General features: G+C 52.7%; 1 long non-coding RNA gene across 3 annotated transcripts; it reads left to right on the top strand.

Moving 5' to 3' along the window:
- Positions 1–228: 228 nt before the first annotated feature.
- On the top strand, positions 229–12,674 carry LOC116746465. 3 transcript variants are annotated; one of them, XR_004347731.1, is made up of 4 exons: positions 229–298; positions 731–918; positions 1,206–1,358; positions 12,048–12,674. It is a non-coding gene; the product is annotated as an uncharacterized LOC116746465 (long non-coding RNA). The 3 variants fall into 3 exon arrangements; XR_004347732.1 differs by lacking the exon at positions 229–298 and having other exon boundaries at positions 357–918; positions 12,066–12,674; XR_004347730.1 differs by lacking the exon at positions 229–298 and having other exon boundaries at positions 357–918.
- Positions 12,675–13,241: the final 567 nt, after the last annotated feature.

Raw genomic sequence — 13,241 nt, 5'->3', positions numbered from 1 at the left:
GTTTGTTCATCCCCGAGAGCCTTGGGACAGGCAGCCCAGCACAGGTCTGTCCAACTTCAGAGCCTGCTCGTTTACCTGCTTCACTGCAGCTTTTGTGACTCTAAACCCTGCTTTCACAGGGTCCATAATTCAGCCAATCACCAAGTCCGACATCACTGAGTCCAACATCAAATCATGACTCAGCATCTTTGATGGGGAAGCAGCAGGTGGGAGGGGTGGATCCTAGCCGGGAGCTGTGAAAACAACAGTCTTATGTCCTCTTCTGGGTCCTGGAAAGCTTCCTGGAGGAGGAGGATGGGTAAGAGAAGGCAGAAGAGGGGGAGGAGGAGAAGAGATGTTTAGGAGGCGTGGCCATTCCAGAGAGCAGGGTGGGCACTTGGAGGGAGATGATCTTGTTTGAGAATAGAGGATTGGAGGGACCCAGAGGGGCAGGCCAGAGGAAAGGAGTCTGGTCTGGCTGCATTCCCTTCCTCTGCCAGCCCATGGACTCAGACCCCAAGGGGCAGATAAGGCTGTGCCCCATGGCCCTCTGAGAAAGCCTCCTGTTTTCTCGCCCCCTCTCCCAGCTACTTAGCCCTCTTCTCCAGGCTGGAGGCCACTTTCAGCCACTCGCAGGCTGAACCCCTAGGGGAAGGGCCTTTGCTGATCTCCCCCAGGGCTGATTATAGCAGAGAGCTGGAGTTAAACACTTGCTCTTCTCCTAGGAGCACCTGTCTTTGTTCCCCCAAAGGTATGGAGCCTACAGACCTCTTCCCTCCCCACTAAGGAGACAGTGTTGCCTTCGCAGGCGGCCGAGGAGGCTGGATAGAGGAGAAAAAACCAACACTCAGTGCTAGCCTACGGGCAAGTGGGAATACCCTCACTTTGCGGAGGGAGACACACCGGCAGGTGCAGACACCTGCTCAAATTGCCATTGAGGTAAAAGCCTGCACGTCGGTTGGTCTGGCTCTCTTCTGGCTTCAAGGTGCTAGGGGTCTGTGCCCAGCTGGTGCATTTTGCACCCCCTCCAACTCCCACTCCCTCCCTGGCCCATGGGTTTGCCCACGAAGGGACTGCAGTGTTGACTGGGTCCGCCCCCACCCCGGGAGGCAGGGCAGAGAGCACCCCCAGTACAGTCCGCTTCCCTCTTCTCGTGAATACTGCAGCTTTTCGGCTGGCTGGCGGTAGTCCTGGCTGCCCTTGACTGAGGGCCTCCTACGTTTTAGGTACTGGGCTAAGCATTTAACAGACGACGTGTTCAATCCTCGTAAGAGCCGGATGAGATAGGTCCTGTTACTTTCTCCAGTTTACAGATGAGGAGACTAAGCCTCGGGAAGGTGAAGCGATGTATCAAGATCACACAGCTATAAGCAGTGGAGGTGAGATTTATATCCAGAATCCTCTCCCTTAGGCTCTCTACCACTCCCTTCGGTGATAAAATTGCTGGTGTGTGACTCTCGTCTCCCCTCATTGGGGTCCAGGTGGATGGAAGGGCAAAGCCTCTCTTGCCTGCCCTTTGGCCTCCTCTCAACTGCCCGAGAAGGAGGGGCCTGGGGCTCTGCCTCTAAGAAATGAGGCCATCTCTCCCAGCCCAGGGTGTGGGGCTGCAGGGGGAGTCAGATAAGCTGTGAATCCAGTTTCCTCTCTGCTCACCCTTGTCACCAGCTGGGGTTTCAGCTCCCTCCAGGGTCAGAAGGAAATGACTCATGGTGTTTGGAAAGTGGATAAGGGTGCGGGCTCACATCCTGCTACTTGCTTGCTGTGGGACCTTGGACAGATTACTTAACTTCTCTGTGCCTCAGTGCTGAGGAAATCCAAATACCAGGCTCATAGGACTAATGAGAGGATTGAGTTGGGGAGAGTTTGCAGAGTTTGGAACAGTGCCTGGCACACAGTAAGTGCTATTATTATTAGCAGGGGAATCAAGAGAGGACTGTTTTAAAAGAGGGGCCATCAAATATGTGGAAGTCTATAGAAAGGACATGGTTGATTTTTAGGGAGGGGTGTCTAGATTTCCTAATTTTTCAAGGCCGAGGATTCCTGAGAGGGGAGGAAAGGGTGGATGGTTTCCAGGTGACATTCCTCCCTTCCCACTCCCCTCCCCAGGAGGATAAAAATTCCTCACAGGTTTCTGTGCCCTTTCATGTAGAACCTGCAGAGCCCTGGCCAGCATTCCTCTGCCCCTCCTGTCAGCTGGGGGCCAGTGGAGGGGGTCATTAGCCCCTTTTACAGCTTGGTAAAGTGTGAGGGCAGATGCCTCTACCTGAGGTCCCAGCTGGGACCTGCTTAAAGCAGGTGCCCCACCCCCCAGAGGAGGGGCTTTGAGACTGAGGACAAGGGGAGGAAGCCAGTGAGGTTGGCACTAAGGGCTGCCTGCAACGTGCCTGCGGTGGGGACCAGAGGACCAAGTCTGGTTACTTCCCTGACACCATTCCTGTCCTGAGGTCCCCTGGAGATGGGTTCCCTGTGGACACCAGGGCATGTGCAGTGTTGCCGCAGGGAACAGGAACCCCAGCTCTATCCCTGCCCTCCGCAGCTCCCAGGCTACAGACCTAGAGTGACATCTAACCCAACTAGTCTGAGCTGGGGAAACAGGGGAGATGGAGGGGAAAGCTGCAAGGATGGGGAAGTAAGGGCAGGCTTCCTGCAGGAGAGGGTAGGAAAGATCAGGGCTGGAGCTGCAAGGGTGGGCACAGAGGGTAACGGAGACCTGCTCTTTTAACCCTCTGCCTCAGTGTGTGTGTGTTCTTCTGCATCCGTCCACCCATCCATCCATTGACCCACTTTCTATTTAAACAGGACCCACAGAAACCCTTTCCACAGCTGCTGGAGCTGTTCTACCATATTACAGGCTAATGGCAGGGAGGGAACTTCCCTTCACAGAAGTTCATTGAGCAGTTATTGCAGGAAGGAGTCTTGCACAGGATGGGGGCTCTCTTAACTCTCCTCCAAGATGTCCTTCTTGCTTGGAATGCTGGGAGGTACTCCACCTCAGTTCTGCCCTCTGAGGGCCTGGAGCTCATGGCTTTTTCCCTCAAGCCAGTGGCGTCATCCATTTTTCCATTCTCCTTCCCTGCCACCTCCAACCCACCCCTCCTCCTTGCTCAGCCTGGCCGCATCATAGCCGAGGTAGACTTTTATGTCCCTGTCCTCCCTTGTCTCCCTACCTCTAGCCCTGCCTCTTTGCAGCAGCTGGGGCTATTTCCAAAGGACCTTGCTGAAAATGCGGACTTCCCTTGCTCCAAAGCCTTCCGTAGTTCCCCACTGCCTACAGAAAAACAACCCTCTACCAGTGGGCCCCGGGCTCTCCCACTTTTACACATGGCGTGTGCTCGTCGCACCTTGCTCATGAACTCACTCTCTTTTTTTTTTAATAAATTTATTTTATTGATTTATTTTTGGCTGCATTGGGTCTTCATTGCTGTATGCGGGCTTTCTCTAGTTGTGGCGAGCGGGGGCTACTCTTCGTCGCGGGGCACGGGCTTCTCATTGCAGTGGCTTCTCTTGTTGCAGAGCACGGGCTCTAGGTGCGTGGGCTTCAGTAGTTGTGGCACGTGGCCTTAGTAGTTGTGGCTCGCGTGCTCTAGAACGCAGGCTCAGTAGTTGTGGCGCACGGGCTTAGTTGCTCCGCGGCATGTGGGATCTTCCCGGACCAAGGCTCGAACCCGTGTCCCCTGCATTGGCAGGTGGATTCTTAACCACTGCACCACCGGGGAAGCCCCCGAACTCACTCTTAGTCAACTCACTCTTAGTCTAGGCTGAGAAACTGCCTCCTTGATGAAGACTCTGGCCGGCGCCCCTACCGAGGCAGTGGTCGAATTGCTGTGATGGTTTCCTGAGGGCAGGGCCACACCTTTTCATGTTTGTATCCCCAGTGCCCAGTAGGGGCTCAACAAAAGTCAACCAACAGTCTGAATGAGTCAGTGAGTGAATGACTCCTTACCCTTCTGCTTTGAGGACCTCCCGTCTTCCCACCCCTGCTTGTCAGAACACCTCCCATCCTTCGGGGGCATCTCAGTGCCTCCCCGTCCTTAATGCCGTCCCTGGGGCCCTCACCTGGGAAGGTCCGCTCTTCCCTGAACCCTCACTTCCCTGGTCCGCTCTTCTCATCTCTGTGTGCTCACTGCACATCAGGCTTCTCGAGGGCAGGAGCCGAGTCTTCCTCATGTTGTTGGATTGGTAAGCATGTTGATATAACCTCTAATTTTAAAAAACTTTCACCCACACCCTGTTCAAAATTAATTCAGCAGACAGTTCCTGAACTCTAAGGCTAGCACGTGCCAGGCACTGTTCCAGGCTGGGGCTCCTGGCTGCAGCGTCACCTACTCCTGTGAGGGAGGCAGATGTGAACCAGCCCACTGAGGTCAGGCCACTGTGTCTTCTGGCCCCACTTCAGAGCTAAGTTACTGAGCCCAGAGAAGGTGACCCTCCTGCTGGGTCACCCAGCCAAAGAGTGCTGCTGGGCTGGCCCCAGGCTTCCCCTTTCCCCCTGTGGCTCAGCAGGAGTCCTTTGACCCAGCCCAGGACAGCCCAGCTCCGATGGTTGCTCCAAAAAGGGATGAGTCTACCGTATTGAATTTCTTCTTCTTCTTTTTTTAATTGAATGTAGTTGATTTACAACGTTGTGTTAGTTTCAGGTATACAGCAAAGTGATTCAGTTATATATTGATATATAGAGAGAGATATAGATATGTTTTTTCTGATTCTTTTCCATGTTAGGTTATTATAAGATATCGAATACAGTTCCTTCTGCTATACGGTAAATCCTTGTTGTTTGTCTATTTCAGATAAAGTGGTGTGTATCTGTTAATCCCATACTCCGGATTTATCCCTCCCACCTCTTTCCCCTTTGGTAACCACACGTTTGTTTTCTATGTCTGTGAATCTATTTCTATTTTATATATAGATTCATTTGTACCATTTTAAAAAATATTTATTTATTTGGTTGAGCCGGGTCTTAGTTGCGGCAGGCAGGCTCCTTAGTTGCGGCATGCAAACTCTTAGTTGCGGCATGCCCGTGGGATCTAGTTCCCTGACCAGGGATCGAACTCGGGCCCTCTGCTTTGGAAGTGCGGAGTCTTATCCACTGCACCACCAGGGAAGTCCCTGTATCATTTTTTTAGATTCCACATATAAGTGATATCATATGATATTTGTCTTTCTCTGTCTGATTTACTTCAATTAGTATAATAATCTCTAGGTCCAGCTGCAAATGGCAATATTTCATTCTTTTTATGGCCAAGTAATATTCCATTGTGTGTGTGTGTGTGTGTGTGTGTGTGTGTGTGTGTGCACGCCATCTTCCTTATCCATTCATCTGTTGATGGACACTTAGGTTGCTTTCATGTCTTGGCTATTGTAAGTAGTGCTTCTATGAATATTGGGATCCATGTATCTTTTTTTAAAATAAATTTATTTATTTTATTTATTTTTATTTTTGGCTGCGTTGGGTCTTTGTTGCTGCATGCGGGCTTTTCTGGAGTTGCGGTGAGCAGGGGCTACTCTTCATTGCAGTGCGCGGGCTTCTCATTGGATGGCTTCTCTTGTTGCAGAACACAGGCTCTAGGCGCACAGGCTTCAATAGTTGTGGCACTTGGGCTCAGTAGTTGTGGCTCACAGGCTCTAGAGTGCAGGCTCAGTAGTTGTGGTGCACGGGCTTAGTTCCTCCGCGGCATGTGGGATCTTCCCAGACCAGGGCTCGAACCCGTGTCCCCTGCATTGGCAGGCGGACTCCCAACCACTGCGCCACCAGGGAAGCCAAGCCCATGGGATGCATGTACCTTTTCAAATTAGAGTTTTCGTCTTTTCCAGGTATATGCCCAGGAGTGGGATTGATGGATCATATGGTAACTCTATTTTTAGTTTTTCAAGGAACCTCCATCCTGTTTTCCATAGTGGCTGAACCAATTTACATTCCCACCAACAGTGTAGGAGGGCTCCCTTTTCTCCACACCCTCTCCAGCTGAATTTCTTCTTAAAATGATAGCAAATGCAGCTTCTTATTTTATTTGAGGTCTTATTGATTGGAAATCCAGTAGATGCCCCAACTAGGGAATGAGCCATTTCTGTTTCTGACATGGAAAGACATTTCAAGGTTGACTTGTTACTTTCTGGATGAAACCAAGGTCAGGGTCACTCTTGTCCTCCACCCACTTCTTCTGTTGCTTGTCTCCTAAAGGAGAGGGTTAGTCCTCATGTCTTAGGTCCTTTTTCCCACACCATCAGCTCCTGTGATCAGGGGCTGGGTCCTTGGTACTCCTGTGTTCCCTCTCAGAGCAGAGAAGGGCTCCATCCAGACTGGGAAGTGAGTCCCCTGCCCCACCCAGAAGCCTGACCCCAGTCCCTCCTGCTGTGGCCACCACCATCCCTGTGCTGTGGTCTCCAAGGGAGACCTCTGCCCTCTGGAACCCTTGCTCCATCCCTCAGGTCCTGCCTCTCTTGCTTTAGAGCAGGCTCCCAGCCCCCACCAGGCTCACCTGCTTGGCTTCTGTCCCAGGGGACACAGAGATGTTATCCCTGGGGGTATGCACGTCAATGGGGGCATTGTTCCCACCTGGTCCTAGCAGAATCAAGGAGGGTCAGGACAGAGACTGGGAATGTCCCAGGTGCCACACAGGCTGGCTTTGTCCTCCTCCTCCCCCTCCCACCCTGCCCCCACCCAGACCACAGACCTTTCCCTGCCCCCTTCAGAGGCCCCTCCATAGCCTGTGGCAGTGCAGCTGTTGCAGGGGTGAGGTCAGGATGGCTTTGGGCAGTTCTGCAGGAGCAAGGTGTCCCTTTACCTTATGGTGCTCTTGGGAGCTGGGCCTCTGCTCAGGGAAGCCCAGCCCTGCCTGCCCAACTCATCTGCCTGTGGCACTCCCGTCTAGGGAGCCACCCTGTCTGGTCCTTGCCCTAGGCCTGCCCCCTTCATGTGCCATCCAGACCCAGCCCAAACTTAGCTGCCCTGTGGAGACTTCCCGGCCCCAATCACACGATAGGCCCCCGGGAGACAGAACAGGTTGTATATAAAAATCAGTTCCTAAGAGCTGACCCCACAGTGGGGACTCCTGGATTCAGGTCCCAGCTCTGCAAGTAGCTGTGTGACCTGGGTGAGTCACTGCACCTGGAGGCTTCATTGGTCCCATCTATAAAATGCCAACGTTTTGGCCCATCTTCCCTAAGCTCCCACTGGCCTCATGCAGCTGCCTCCTGGGAAGTGGAGAAGCAACTGCCCCTGGGGAGAAAGGCGCCCCCACCTCCACCCCCAGACTTTTTCCTCTCCTTAACCTCCAGCTGTAGCTTTGGCCCCAAAGCGTGAGTGACAGCCACAGAAAGCTAATGGAAACCTGCAGTGCTGCCAGTGAAACTGATCTGCAGATCCAGATCCAGTTTCTCCTCTTAGCCGGCCCCAGGCCTCCCTCACACCTGCTCTGGTCCCCTTTGGACGTTACGCCAGGAGCGCTGGCTGTCTTTCATCCGCCTCCCACTCCATTCATGCCTTAAGCCCAGGGCACCGCCTCCTGCCGCCTGGCTGGGGCTCGAGTGCTGTAGGCTGGCTGGGCGGGCACCCCAGAGCCCGGCCCTCTTCCCCCTTCCTCTCACCTGGAATGATCGCAGGGAGGGGCGAGCAGGGTGGGAAGCCAGAGGGCAGGAGGGAGGCGCTACGTCCCATCGTCCCATCGGATGCAGCAAGGAGAGCTCAACACTGGGGGTTTTGTTTTTTTGCTGAAAAAGGTATAAATTCAGGAGGGCTTTTTGGTGGAGGGACAATTTCTCACGTGGATTTAGCACATGTTTAAGCCCAGCAGTGACCACGAGCAGGTCCTGCCCTTCTTGTCAGGACTGATCAGAGCCAGTCGTTTATTTACTCAGCAAATATTTCTTGATGTCGACTGTACGAGTTGCCGTTTTAGGTGTTGCGGATACAGGTGTAAACAAAACAAAGCCCCCGTTTTCACAGAGTTCATATTCCTGACTGGGGGTGAGGGAGACAGACACAAGCATAGAGGTAAGATGGTAGTTGGTTAGGAGACCTCTCCTGTTTAGGAGAAAAATTAAAATGGATAAGGGAACAGGGAGTGACCAGGTGACAGTTTACATTTGGAGCTCGGCAGGCCTCTCTGAGGTGGTGACACCTGAACAGAGAGCCAAGTGGACAGCTGGGGAAGATATCTGAGGCAGGGGGAACATTACGTGCAAAAGCCCTGAGGTGGGGAGAGCTTGGCGTGTTCAGAGAATAGCAAGGAGCCCACTGAGGCTGGAGCGGAGTGAGGGGAGGGGAGGATGGTAAGAGATGATGCTGGAATCGGATCACACAGGGCCTTGTGGCAATGACTGGATTTTATTCAGAGTGAGATAGGGTAAGGAAAAGAGCCAGGGTGCCTCTCCTTTGGGGCCCCTGAAAGGCGCCAGCAATCCCCTCTTCCTTACTGCCTCCCAGGATTAGGGAGAAGTAAAGAGATAAATCTGGGGATAAGACAGACCAGATCAGACAGACAGGTTTACTCATCCATCCATCCACCCACCTACCCACCCACCCACCCACCCACCCATCCATCCATCCATCCATCTATCCATCCAACCACCCACCCATTTATCCATCTGTCCATCCATCCATCCCACCATTCATCCATTGATTTGACAAATATTTATTGCATACCTACTCTGTCCTACCACTTACTTTGGGCAAGTGGTTTATTTATCTGTAAAGTGGGGCCAGTGATAATTCTTTCCTACTTCAGAGACTTGGGAGGACTAAGCAAGACAAAGTACTTAAATCGCTTAGCACAGTGTGGGCACGTAGTGAGCACCTCATAGGCACATGGTCGCTATGTGACTAGTCGCTGGTATTTACAGCCTCCTTCCACCAGCCTTCTCCGACCCGCTCCAGAGTATCTAACCTGTGCCCACCTTACCCTGGGGAGCTCTCCCAGAGAGGGCATTCTGCTCTGATCTCAGAGCTTCCCTGAGAAGCTTCCCTTCCCAAACTGCCCCACCCCTGCGGCCCACCCTCTGCCCTCTGCCACCTGTCCCATGTGTGGCGTCAGAGCTCAATAGAATGTTCTCTCTGAGCCTCATGTTCTAATTTGCCCTCTTTACTTGTCAGCCGGCCTCTGTCTGCCCCAGCCCGTGGGCCACCCACTCACCACCCCCTCCAGAAAGGTGTTGTGCTGTCTTGTGTTGGGGTTCAAAAGCCAGAGACAGAAACTTAATTTCCAGGGAACAAAACCTGGAAAAAGCCCAGACCTTGAAGCCCTCTGGAGTCAGAGATGCTGAACAAATCCTGGCTCCAGCACATCCCCGCTGTTGATCCCTGCAAGTCTCTTTATGTCTCTGGGCCTCAGTTTCTTTATTTGTAAAAGGGAACAATAACACTTGCATAAATCTCCTACATGCTTTGCAAGTCACTGTTAACAGTGGAGGAGTCAGGATGCACCCCCCCACCACTGAAGCCAGAGCCCGGGGTGTGTATCCTGGAAATTATATTCAAATGTGCATATACTTTTGTCTGGGGTGAGGGTTCATTGCTTACATCAGGTTCCCCAAGGGGTCCTGAGCCAAAAAGATGAGAACATGGCCCAAAACTTCAAGTAGTTGAAGAAATCAAGTCTGGAATGTGTTCATTCATTTTGTAAAAATTCAACTATTCAGACATGTTTTTGGTGCCTATTCTGTGCCAGGCCCTGTGGGGGAGTTGAAGACACACAGGGACTCCCCCACCCCTCATCAAGGTGTCCCCCTTTCTGCTCCCCTGTGCGAGAGGCTGTTTTACAGGCGATAAAACTGAGACTCAGAGATGCTAAGTGACCGACCCAGAGTCACACAGCTGACATGCGTGCCTTCCTGCCGGCATGTCCCCTGGCCACCGGGGATGGACAGCTGCTTCCCTGGCCTGAGGTACAGGGGCTCCCTCTCCTTTTAGCCTTTAGCACGATATAGGCTACTTCATTCTCCCTCTCCTCCTCTTCCTGGCCTCAGATGCTCGATGCAGCCCACCCACGGCCCTCTGCTGTAGGAATCGGCAGGGTCCTGGCCTGTCAAGTGTTCCCTTCCAATGACGCTTATCACCACCTGTGTTTTCTTCTTCCCCTCCACCCCGTTGAAGGATGCAATCTGGACTTGTTGGAAGAGGCAGGCTGGCTTTGGAGTCAAAGATGTTGAAGGAGGAGTGGCTTGTGCATTAGGTAGAATAGGTGGGGTTGTGAGAGATGGAGGGCACCCGCTGAGGGACCTTCCCTCCCTACACCGCTTCCCTGGCCCCTCCAATATGCAGTCTTTTTGATGCTACTGAGGATAAGCCGGGCCTCAGCCTGCGTGAAACTCTTCACACACACCTCGGGCTCCAGGTGGTCCCCGAGACCTCGTCAGGGGCTGGCCCTGTGCCTAGGTCCCAGCTCAGGGCTCCAGGCAGCAGTACAGGAGACCCAGCGTGTTCCAGTATTTATTTATTTGAAAGGCGCAGCATTTACATACATGGGCTCTTATTACCCCCCGGGGCCGGGAGGAGCGGGACACTGCTGCCTGGGCCTTTGATGTTCCAGAGGAGAGATGGTGAGATGGTGCTGGGAGTCGCTGCTGCTGTGGGGTGTGTGCGCGGCGTTGGGGGGCGGGGGCGGAGCCCTGGTGATCTCACCTCAGGAGCCCAAGGGTGGTGGGTGCGGTGGCCAGGCCCATGCATGACTAGAAGGGGTCGGAAAGTGGGAAAGAGGAGGCTGGACCCTCAGGGCCACAGCCATTGCCTTGGGTTTGGGAGCACATATGCCCTCCAAGGGAGGAGGGGAGAAGGGCAGCTGGTGGACGGAGGCAGGGAGGAAGGAGTCGCCAAAGCCCCGTGGGCAGGGCCCAGCCTCTAAAAACTGCACCCAGTACCTCCCATCCCCCATCCCCCAGAGAGGCCTGAGGATGGTGACAGCCCCAAGGAGGTCAACGTCTGGTGGGGGCATCGAGATACAGGCCTGAGACTCACTCAGAACCACAAAGACCCACCAAGGTGGGCTCTGTAAGTGGGTCCTCCTGTCTCCCACATATGTCTAGGGAAAGCAAGTGGCTGTGTGCTGAGTGATGCAGTGTTTACTCATAAGTGAATAAATGAACGGAGATGTTGGGACAAATGCAAAGACAGAAAGACAGGAGCGCATCTAGCGTATCAGCCATATTGACTTCTGAGTGTCTCTATGTGCCGGGTCCTCTTCTAGGAATGAGTGAATGAAACATGGGGAGCCCCCATCCCAGGTCTATATGGGAGGAGTGCAGGGATAAGGGAGAGCTAGAGCTGTTCTCTTTAGCTCTGTCACTGGAAATAATTTCTTTCTTTTTTCAAAAAAAAATTATTATTTATTTCTTTGGCTGCATCAGGTCTTAGTTGCGGCACGTGGGATCTTCGTTGTGGCCTGTGGGCTTCTCTGTAGTTGTGGTGCGCGGGCTCCAGAGTGTGTGGGCTCAGTTGTTGTGGCGCGCAGGCTCTCTAGTTGCAGCGCACGGGCTTAGTTGCCCTGAGGCATGTGGGATCTTAGTTCCCCGACCAGGGATGGAACCTGCGTCCCTTGCTTTGGAAGGTGGATTCTCAACCACTGCACCACCAGGGAAGTCCCTGGAAATAATTTCAAACTTAGAAAAAAGTTCACAGATAAAAATAGTGCAGAGAATTCCCAGGTGGTCCAGTGGTTTAGACTTGGCACTGTCACTGCTGTGGGCCCAGGTTCGATCCCTGGTCAGGGAACTAAGGTCCCACAAGCCATGAGGTGCGGCCAAAAAAAAAAAAAAAAAAAGTACAAAGAGCACACCCTTATACATTTCACTCAGATTAACCTATTGTTAATATTTAATCCCATTTAATCTCTCTCTCTCTCTGTATATATTTTTCCCTGAACAATTTGAGGGTAAGTTACACATATCATGGCCCTTTACCCCTAAATAGTTCAGCATGTATTTCCTAAGAATAGGGATATTCTCTTCCTTAACCACAGTATAGCTATCAATTTTATAATTTTGCATCAATTCAATATTTTATCTAATCTACCATCCATATATCCATGTTCCAATTTTGATTAGACTTAATTCAGTTGAGCTAATAACATCCTTTCCAGGATGTTTTCCCCCTACAGGCCACAGGAACCCAGGAGGTCACTGAGCTATGTACAGAGGAGACAAACACTGACAGAGCTGAGTGACAGCAGGCCGAGAGGGCAAGCTCCTGAGTGGGATGGAGGTAAGCATTGGCAGGAGTGGTGGGGGGTGGTCCCCAGGTCTCAGCTTCTGGGTGGGCTCCTGAGTACCGGAGGAAGCTTCCTCTCACCATGGCTGTCTGGGGACTGTCAACCCAGGAGACAGAAAAACCCTGCATTTCAAGGAGGTTTACCAAGCTGCACAGCCAGCATCCCATAAATCTCACCTGCCACCCTCCCCAACACACACTCGGTGGGTGGAGATGAGTGGGTGAAAGACTACATCAGTTCTTCCAGATGTTCCAGCCGGCGAGCCCCAGGCTCAGACAGGACCACAGAAGGCCAGTGGGAAAGTGGTGGCCCCAGCTGAGGGAGCCTCTGGGATTTATGGGTCTCCAGGATTTATGGTGGGTGGAGACTCTACCCAGAGTTTCCCTGGACAGCCTAAATCCTCCTCTCCCTCTGAGGCCTCTTCTAGAAGCAGCCCCCGAATCCCTGCTGTATCCCCATGCCTAGAACAGTGCTCGGTACCTAGTAGGTATCAATAAATATTTGTGGAACGAATGAACTAGTCTTCTTTCTATTCAGGAGACCAAATTAACCCTTGAATTTTATGGCTCTGAGGCTCCACCAAACAAATCATTGGGTGGTTAGTCCCGGCGTCTGAGGCTTTGCACATATGCTCCATCCATTGGCTATGTCCAACTGTCTCCATGCACCACCTATTGGAAACATAAAAGGAGCTAGAGGGAGAAAGCGTGGTGGGGCAGAGAGGACTCCCAGGAAGAGCAGTGACCACCTGGACTTTACCCCTGCTGAAGGCCCAATGGGTGTAGCTTGTAGCAAGAAGACTCATGGTTTGATATCAAGAAGGCCTTCCCAATATATTTTGGTGAATCTTGGATGTTTCCGTTGTTGACCTGTCCAGAGGCAGGGGGATGCCAGAGATGACTTCTTGATCCTCCCAGATGGCCCTCTGGGGCCTCCCAGGCCCAGCCAAGGCTCTGCCCACCAGGCGTGGGTGGCTGGACTGTGGATAGTTGGCTCTAGCCTGCATCCTTGGTGTGCACCAACCGGGTCAAATGTGCCCCACGCATTGCCTGGCCTGGGATAGTG

The sequence above is a fragment of the Phocoena sinus genome, chromosome 20, assembly GCF_008692025.1.
Source record: "Phocoena sinus isolate mPhoSin1 chromosome 20, mPhoSin1.pri, whole genome shotgun sequence".
NCBI lineage: Eukaryota > Metazoa > Chordata > Mammalia > Artiodactyla > Phocoenidae > Phocoena > Phocoena sinus.
This window is presented reverse-complemented; position numbering and strand designations above follow the sequence as displayed.